The 9,320-nt window shown below is 36.4% G+C and overlaps 1 long non-coding RNA gene across 1 annotated transcript; it reads left to right on the forward strand.

Annotated features, from left to right (window-relative positions):
- The first annotated feature begins 516 nt into the window (after positions 1–516).
- Positions 517–8,922, forward strand: LOC149536062 (uncharacterized). The gene is made up of 2 exons (XR_016357260.1): positions 517–929; positions 1,095–8,922. It is a non-coding gene; the product is annotated as an uncharacterized LOC149536062 (long non-coding RNA).
- The last annotated feature ends 398 nt before the right edge of the window (positions 8,923–9,320 follow it).

The following is a 9,320-nucleotide window of genomic DNA, read 5'->3' on the forward strand; positions in this document are numbered from 1 at the left end:
ATTTCCAATTGGCTCAAATGACCTTGTATTAATCATTATAAATCCATTATCATGTTCAATAATAGTTCTATCAGGATCATTTTCATTTAGTCATAGCCTATACCAACTAGTTTGAAGGAATTAAAGTCACAACAAATTATATCGTCCAAAATGTCATAGTATCTATTTTTAGATTGTTGAGGATGCATGTTGTTTCTAGCCAAAATATTGGTGACCTCAAAAACTACAATTATCCTAGAATAACAAGTTCTCTTAGTCTTGTCCACCTTTTTTATGTAAAATTTACAACCTGTATACACTAAAAATTGTCCCGAATGACTTTATTAATTTAATTAATACTAGTCATATTCTTCTACTTATTTAATTAAATTATTTTAATTAAATAGGTTCATTTTGCGTAAGTATTTAAATTTAATTTAAATACTTCCTAGCCTTAATGTGTTAATTTAAATTAACACATGATTCTCCATTTATTCCTTTTTTAAAAATAAATTTTATTTATTTAAAATCCTCCATTTCTTATTAATTTCTTCTAGACCTAAATTAAATTAAATTCCATTTAATTTAATTTTTATCCTAATTTTTATTCAAACCGCCTAGAAGTATGTGCATTCACATGAGTTTGCATTTCTTTTTAAGCACATGGTGTCTACAACTTGAGAATCTTCTACACACACATGTCATCTCCTCAGTCTTATCTATCTATCTAGAATGAGAGATAAGGAGCTTGGTTGTCAATTCTTATCCTTATCTCCTGTGCTTGGTTGACTATCCTTATCCTTATCTCCTAGTGGTCTCTAAGCACATTCTAGATGCTTCCTCCATCCACTTTAAATAGACACCTTGTCTCAAGCTTTCAAACAATCACATACACACACACGAGAGCCTGGCTGGATTAGGAGTCATTAGAAGTCATTATCATCCATTAGGTATCCTTAGAATTTCTTATCATTGCATCATCATTCTGTTATTTTGATTTTTCATATCATCTAGGCTAGGTACATTTTCCATTTGCATTCACACATCCAAGAGATTCATCCATTGTTGTGTTCCTAAGAGCATACCGAACATTTTCTCCATTGCTATGTTCATAGTTTGAGGTGTGCATAATCTTGGTTACAATTTTATGCAACACATTTTGGAACGCCCGGTGGGACCCACTTCGCGGGTTCAAATTTGTTCAAGCTAAGGTGGAAGGCTCACGGTTGAAGAATAACTTGCGTAGGGAGTGTCAAATCAAGCCACGAGGTCAGTAATAATCTTTGGAAGCGCATGAGGTAAGTACCCTATATTTTGTTCTTCGTTGTTAAAAAAAAAGAAAAAAATAGGGACTTGGGGTAGGTTTTCTTCAATTTATGCTATTTAGATTGTTAAAAAAAAAAAAAAATTTACAAAAAAAAAAAAGTCTGATAGGGGGGATATTTTCTTTTATTTTGTCTAGGTTATTTGTTTTTGTTTATTTGTTATATATAGTTTGTTTTAAATAAAAAAAATTTTAAAAAAAAAAAAAAAAGTGTGATAGGGGGGATATTTTCTTTTATTTTGTCTAGGTTATTTGTTTTTGTTTATTTGTTATATATAGTTTGTTTTAAATTTTAAAAAAAAAATTTAAAAAAAAAAAAAAAAACAAAAACATAAAAATAAAAATTTTAAGACAGAGCCGCCTCCGCCGGTGGCTCCTTTTACTCCCGGCGCCACAGCTGCCGCTCCAGCCCGAGCCGCCTCCACCGGCGGCTCCTTTATACTCCCGGCACCGCCGCCGCCGCTCCAGCAGCCCTCTTCCTTCTGCCGCCGCCGCCACTCCAGCAGCACCCCTTACTTTTGGCGCTGCCACTGCCGCTCCAGTGGCTCCCTTCCCTCCATTGACGCCGTTGCCAGCAGTTTTTTTTTCCTCCTTCCGTCGACGCCGCCGCAGTGACTTCCCCCTTTCTTTCACAGTTTCTGCCGCCCCATTTAGCCGTCGTCTCCGCCTATCTCTGCCACCGCGGAGCTGCTGCGGCTCCTTGCCACCCACTTCCGCCCACTTTCACCTCCAATCCGGCCGCTCTGTCCCGCTTTCGACCGCTGGATCCCGCAACGCTCGTATCCCATCGACTGCAAATGTGCCAGTAAATTCTCGTAGGTGAATCTGACCTACACTATGAAGAGGGACGACACGTACCTGAAGCGCTCGTAGCCCATCCCGCAGCGCCACTTTCTCCCGCGCCAGTTGTACCTTTCGAGAGCCCCACGGCTTCTGCCGACACCCCTGCTCCTAGCGCCAAATTATGCACACTAAAACTATGAATAAATACACAAAATAAATACACAAAAACCCCAAAAAAAAATTTAAAAAAAATTATTAAACTTAAAAAATTGAAAAAAAAAAAAAAATCAAAAAATTTTTTTAAAAAATTTTAAAAAATTTTAAAAAAATTTTTAAAAAAATTTTGATTTTTTTTATTTCTTTCAAATAGGCCTTTACTTTTATCAAATTTATTTTGTACATATAGGCATTCAAATTTTTATTTTTATTTTCCTTTTAGCTAAATATTCAAAAACTTTTAAAAAAATTTGCTTTTCGTGTGCCTAATTTTTTTTCACAACATTGAATGAACCTTGTACATTCTAATCATGTGTGTTTGCAATTAGATTAAAAAAAAAACTTAAAATTTCTTTGGCAACGAATAAGTGTCTTTTAAACCCCAGGTCCACTTACGTATTCTCTCCCCTTGCGCCTTTAGGTGATCTTGGGTGCACAAGAAATAAGTGGACTTGTTTTTATTTTTCTAGGAGGCCTGCTTGGGGATTTCATCACCCCTTGAGACGACCTCAACTCCAACGTTCTGGCGAAGTATAAAAATTGGGAGGTGAATCGAAAGACACCTCTCTTGGAAGCGTAATATTGTTACACTTGGCTAAGCCCCAAAGAACTTTATACCTTTGGGAAGTGAAGGAGGAGATTGGGTTACCGTTTCCCCCCGGCTGTGTGGCAGTATTTCCTTTCATCTACAGAATTGGGCCTCATGTACCTAGTGTATATCGAGGACGCCCCCTAGTTGAGCCTTGTACAAGCCTAGTCAAACCTTATAGGACTGTTGGTGTGTTTGGTGTGTTTGAAACATATTTTCATTGTACATATTTCATTGTTTGCTTTTGCATTTTAAACCTAAAAGTTCAAAAATCCAAAAAAATCCAAAAACATTTCAAAAACACAAAAATCCCTTCTTAATTATCATTCCAAATCATTTCACGTCACATATTTCTTCTATCCAAGATATCGTTCCCTCTTACATTTCTTGGTCATTCAATCACATTCCTAATCCTCATCCTGGTCATGATTCATCATTATTCATATTCAATTTCCCTAGTCAAGCTCATTATGCATTCTTAATTCGATTCTTCAAATCAACACTCTTCTAATCTAGTCCCTTGTCCAATTCAGTCATCCAAGTCTTCTTCTATTTCAATTTGACATCACATATTCTACTTCGGACATAGGAGCATTGTCTTATCATTGGATTTTCCTTCAAATCAAACATTCACTTTGTTTGCACTATCATAGGGTTTTAATCAAATCAAATCGAACCCTCATCCAATCCAAATTCAAACTAAATCAATATCAAATCAATTCAAATTCAATCAAATTGAATCATATTAAGTGCAATCAATATCAAATCAAATCAAATCAAAGTCCAATCAGCACTAAGCTCCTAATTCCAAGTTCACATTCCCTCTTCAAATCTATTCATCACTTTTCATCTTGCATCCATGGATCTAAATCTGCTTCTTCCAATGATTGACAATATTGCACGACAACATGGTCTCGTGCTTCCTCCATATCAAATTCCTTCTCAAAACTTCAATTCTAATCTATCTCATGTTCATCATTCTCCTACCTTTGACAACGGAAATCTATCTCCTTATCCTTCATCTGTAGACAATTCCATCCATAGCCAATACAATTCCTCCATCATAAATGACCTCGCCACAGAAGTTGAGGAACTAAAGAACACACTCTTGAACAAACTAAGTCCGTAGGAAAAGGTCATTTTCTTTGCTTGTGTCCTTCATTTTCTAGCTCTCATATCCCTCCATACAATTCCATTCATGGCCCACACAATGCCTCAGACGTAAAAACCCTTACCAAGAAAATGGAGGAAATGAAGAATTTTCTCTCATATATCAAAGGCAGTAGTTCTCATGTCCCATTCAATCCTACTCCACCATGTAATTCCCCTTATTATAAACCTAATCCAAATCCTTTATCCATAATTCCACCTCCACAAAATCTTAGTCCTCCAACTATATCATCCCCTAATACTCCACCAACATCATCTCCTAAGCCTTCAAAAATGTCATCTCCACCTCATCAGGGGTATTTCACATCACTTTTGGCTAGATTAAATATTCAGCATAATGTGAGCCAATCACCTAAAGCCACACCTCCAGTTCCATCTCAAGGCCTTCCTTCAAAGCATGATGTTTCTCCTCTAGATCTGAGCACCTCTCCATCCCATCATTCCACTATCCCTCAAGATTCATCCATCTCTCCTAGTCCATCTTTTGATTTCCCTCTTAATCAAGATCAAGACATTACACTTACCACGAACATTACTGATTCCATTCCATCTCCAGCATTAGCCTCCATAGATCCTCCACTTCATGAAGAAGTTTCTTCCACTCCATTCACCAATACTCCTCCATGTCAAGATCAAACTATTCCATCTCATGATTCCATTTCCTCCATGCTCACATGTGATGATCCACTTACCATGCTATATAATCTTCTTTCACCACATGATTCCATTCCTTCCACGTCCTCATATGATTCTAGTCCATTTCATGATCCACTCCTTGAGCTATATGATATTCTTTCATGTCAAGATCAAAATACTCCTTCTCATAGTTCCACTCCTTCCATTCCAATTCATGAACCTATTCCATCTCACAATCCACTCATTCCACTCAATTATCCTCTTCCAAGACAAGATCAATGCACCCCTTCATCCAAATTTCATAATCCTACTCCTTCACATGATCCTATCACACCTATCCAATCTCCTCACGAACCCTATACACCTAGACTCGCATCTTGCATTGAGAATACTAAGTATCCCCTTAAAAAAATAATTCCTCAAGATGTTTGTACACCTTCCACTTTTTCAAATTCCAAAACTCTTCCTACCACACCTAAAACTTCACCTCCTTCATCTTCCAAGTCCATTTTAGGTCCTTATAGTCCATCCATTCTAGGTTCTTATAGTCCATCCATTCTAGGTCCTTATATTCCATCGTCAAACTCTTCTTCCCTTCCTTCCATATTAGGTCCCTATATACATCCTTCTACCATATCCACATTTTCCAATTTATCCCCTCATAAAGATCAACAAAGGCGCACATCCTTGAATTCCTCTCAACGTTCACCTTCCATACGTCCTTCATGCACCCATACCATGGCCAATGGAAGCAAATTGGATGCAAAAGAAAAAGAAAATAAAGTCAAAAATCCACAAAAGTGTAAGGATCAACATGTCCCATCTAAGCGACATGTCCAAGAAAAGAAAAATCAGATCCAAAATGCAATCAAAAAGCCACAAAGGCTAAAAATCAAAAGTGCAAAAGTTATGTGGATACCAAAGTTACTTAATGTAGCAATGAATCTCAAAGAAGGATTCCAAATGACATCCAATTCTTCTAATCCAAAGGTCTCCCTCCATAAATTCTCTCAACCTCCATCTTCCAAATCCATTTTGGGTCCTTATACACCCAAATCCGCCATCCCAACTCTATCATCTCCTTCATCCATTTTGGGTCCCTATATCCCAAAATTCCAACTTTCTCCTACACATCCTTCACAATTTACTCCTTTCCACCACCCTTCAAGGTGTGTGCCAATTAAGATCCTTCCACTTCCTTCACAAATCTTCCAATCTAGTATCCATCTACCACATTTTCCTCCTACCTACTCAACTCCCTTAATCCAAACTTTTTCATAGGTCATTGTCTTCTATTCCCCAATTCACTTTAGCATTATTTTCCTTACCCTATCAACATCTATGAGAAAATACCAGCAATTCCTTGAAAATAAAAAATAATAATAATAAACAAATGTCAAGGGATACATCCATATACCTAGATGCTTGAGTCCTCCCTTCATTTTCCTACTATGTCTTCCACTTTCACTTACCTATCCATTAACTTCCCTTTTTCCACTTGCACTCTACACTAGGGGCAAGTTCCATCCATATTGTTCTTCCTCACCTATCTTCTATATCCCATTTTATTGTCCATTGTCATTCCCATCTTTGATCTTGACTTACACTTTCCATATCCCTTCTGCATTATCCATATGTCTATATACCTTTCCCATACTTAATCGTGACTTTCCCTTTCCTCTCATCCATCCATACATTATCCTATATACTTCCTACATTCTTCCATATGTTTGATCTTGACATGTCATCCCTATCCTATAGTCCTTGTCACGTTCATGTTCGTGCATCCATCCATATGCATACATATTCCCATCCTCTTTTCATGTTCATCTCTTTTCCATCCATAATCCTACACACGTCCATCCTTCTTCCATATACCCTTGATCTTGGTTATCCCTTTTCCATTCATATCCTTCATATAATTATCCCTCCTCCCTATCCTTTGTCCACTTTCATACCCATACTCATAATCAATACCATAACAAAAATTCTCATACATGCTTAAGAAGAACACATCCCTTTTCTTCCTCCATATGCGACCTTTCATACCATCCGTCCATTTTCATGCAATCCTTCTCCACCATTATTTCCTTCCATTTTCATATCCTTGGAATGGGGCATTGTTGGTCACTCCTTTGAAATATGGTTCTAGGTTCCCCAGTATCTGACACTATAATTCGTTGGTCATCCATATTATTCCTCCATTCATATATCTACCCAACCTTCCTATCCATTTACAAATACCGTGGCTCTCCCTTGTCATCGGTCTCAATCCATTCTATTCCACATTCATTCACTTCTATTCATTCATTCATATCAAATTCAGTCTAAATCTTCCACATTCCTTCATGTCTATTCCACAATCATTCAATCCATTCTATCTATTCATTCATATCAAATTCAATCCAAGTCTCCCAATCTATTCAATCAACTCATTTATCCTCTACTCTCATCATATTCTTTTCTTTCAGTCACTTTTTATCCATATTCTCACCACACTGAGCTTCTATCCATAAAACCAATCTCATCAAATAGTGATTGCAAATGAGCTTACACAAATTCACATTTAGACTCAATGATTTGAGAACATCATTCCTTTTACTATCATTTCCAGCAACCAATCATAAATATCTCATTTCAATTCAATCAATCAATCAGTTTTTGCCCTACAGGATGAATCCTTCCTACACAGGCTTAACAAATTTAACAAATTTATCAGGTTCATGGCAAGCATGGTGAATTGAATGACTACTTAGTCATAATGTCTTTTTGTTAATTTTATCTTTGTGAGTCAATGATAACCTTCCCAAGTGTGCCTCGATCTTCCATATCTTGGTATCATTTGAACGGCTTATCCTGATTACACGTGTTATTTTGCAATATGATCTATTTTTATGATTCTTTAGCACATCTATGTGAGTTTCAAGTTATGTTAATGCATTGATCACTGTGGGCAACGGGTTAGCACACTTTCCACCAAGCTCCTTAAAAAGAATTTGGGTGTGCCTAGACCTCTCCAGTGTGTATATGTCATTTGTTCCCTCATGACTCTGAAACCTGCATCTATTGTGTTAAGAGTCTGATACACGCAAAGGAATCTTGTCATCTATACTTCTATAGCATTTGGTGCATAACTCCTCTTGCAATATTAAAATACGGTTTACTCTCCATATGAACACAATTGAATCTCTTGCATTCATGTAGTTAAGTTGCATTTAGATTATCATTTTCCATCATCCTATTTTTTCTTCTTTCCTTCCCTTCTTTCCGTTCCAAGACCTTTTCACGAAAATTGCCCAAATTTGTATTTTTTTTGCACAATTTTCGTGAGGGGCATCCTCAATTCTCCTTCCTTCTCTGGAATTCTCCTTCCTTCTCTGGGGCAACCTGTATGTTCTTTGATATGATGCCGTGCCGACATCACATCAAAGAGGGGCAAAATGTATACACTAAAAATTGTCCCGAATGACTTTATTAATTTAATTAATACTAGTCATATTCTTCTACTTATTTAATTAAATTATTTTAATTAAATAGGTTCATTTTGCCTAAGTATTTAAATTTAATTTAAATACTTCCTAGCCTTAATGTGTTAATTTAAATTAACACATGATTCTCCATTTATTCCTTTTTTTAAAATAAATTTTATTTATTTAAAATCCTCCATTTCCTATTAATTTCTTCTAGACCTAAATTAAATTAAATTCCATTTAATTTAATTTTTATCCTAATTTTTATTCAAACTGCCTAGAAGTATGTGCATTCACATGAGTTTGCATTTCTTTTTAAGCACATGGTGTCTACAACTTGAGAATCTTCTACACACACATGTCATCTCCTCAGTCTTATCTATCTATCTAGAATGAGAGATAAGGAGCTTGGTTGTCAATTCTTATCCTTATCTCCTGTGCTTGGTTGACTATCCTTATCCTTATCTCCTAGTGGTCTCTAAGCACATTCTAGATGCTTCCTCCATCCACTTTAAATAGACACCTTGTCTCAAGCTTTCGAACAATCACATACACACACACGAGAGCCTGGCTGGATTAGGAGTCATTAGAAGTCATTATCATCCATTAGGTATCCTTAGAATTTCTTATCATTGCATCATCATTCTGTTATTTTGATTTTTCATATCATCCAGGCTAGGTACATTTTCCATTTGCATTCACACATCCAAGAGATTCATCCATTGTTGTGTTCCTAAGAGCATACCGAACATTTTCTCCATTGCTATGTTCATAGTTTGAGGTGTGCATAATCTTGGTTACAATTTTATGCAACACATTTTGGCACGCCCGGTGGGACCCACTTCGCGGGTTCAAATTTGTTCAAGCTAAGGTGGAAGGCTCGCGGTTGAAGAATAACTTGCGTAGGGAGCGTCAAATCAAGCCACGAGGTCAGTAATCATCTTTGGAAGCGCATGAGGTAAGTACCCTATATTTTGTTCTTCGTTGTTAAAAAAAAGAAAAAAATAGGGACTTGGGGTAGGTTTTCTTCAATTTATGCTATTTAGGTTGTTAAAAAAAAAAAAAATTTACAAAAAAAAAAAAAAAAAGTGTGATAGGGGGGATATTTTCTTTTATTTTGTCTAGGTTATTTGGTTTTGTTTATTTGTTATAT

This window comes from Cupressus sempervirens, chromosome 10 (genome assembly GCF_028749045.1).
Source record: "Cupressus sempervirens isolate cs-2001-9-10 chromosome 10, ASM2874904v1, whole genome shotgun sequence".
Classification (NCBI taxonomy): domain Eukaryota; kingdom Viridiplantae; phylum Streptophyta; class Pinopsida; order Cupressales; family Cupressaceae; genus Cupressus; species Cupressus sempervirens.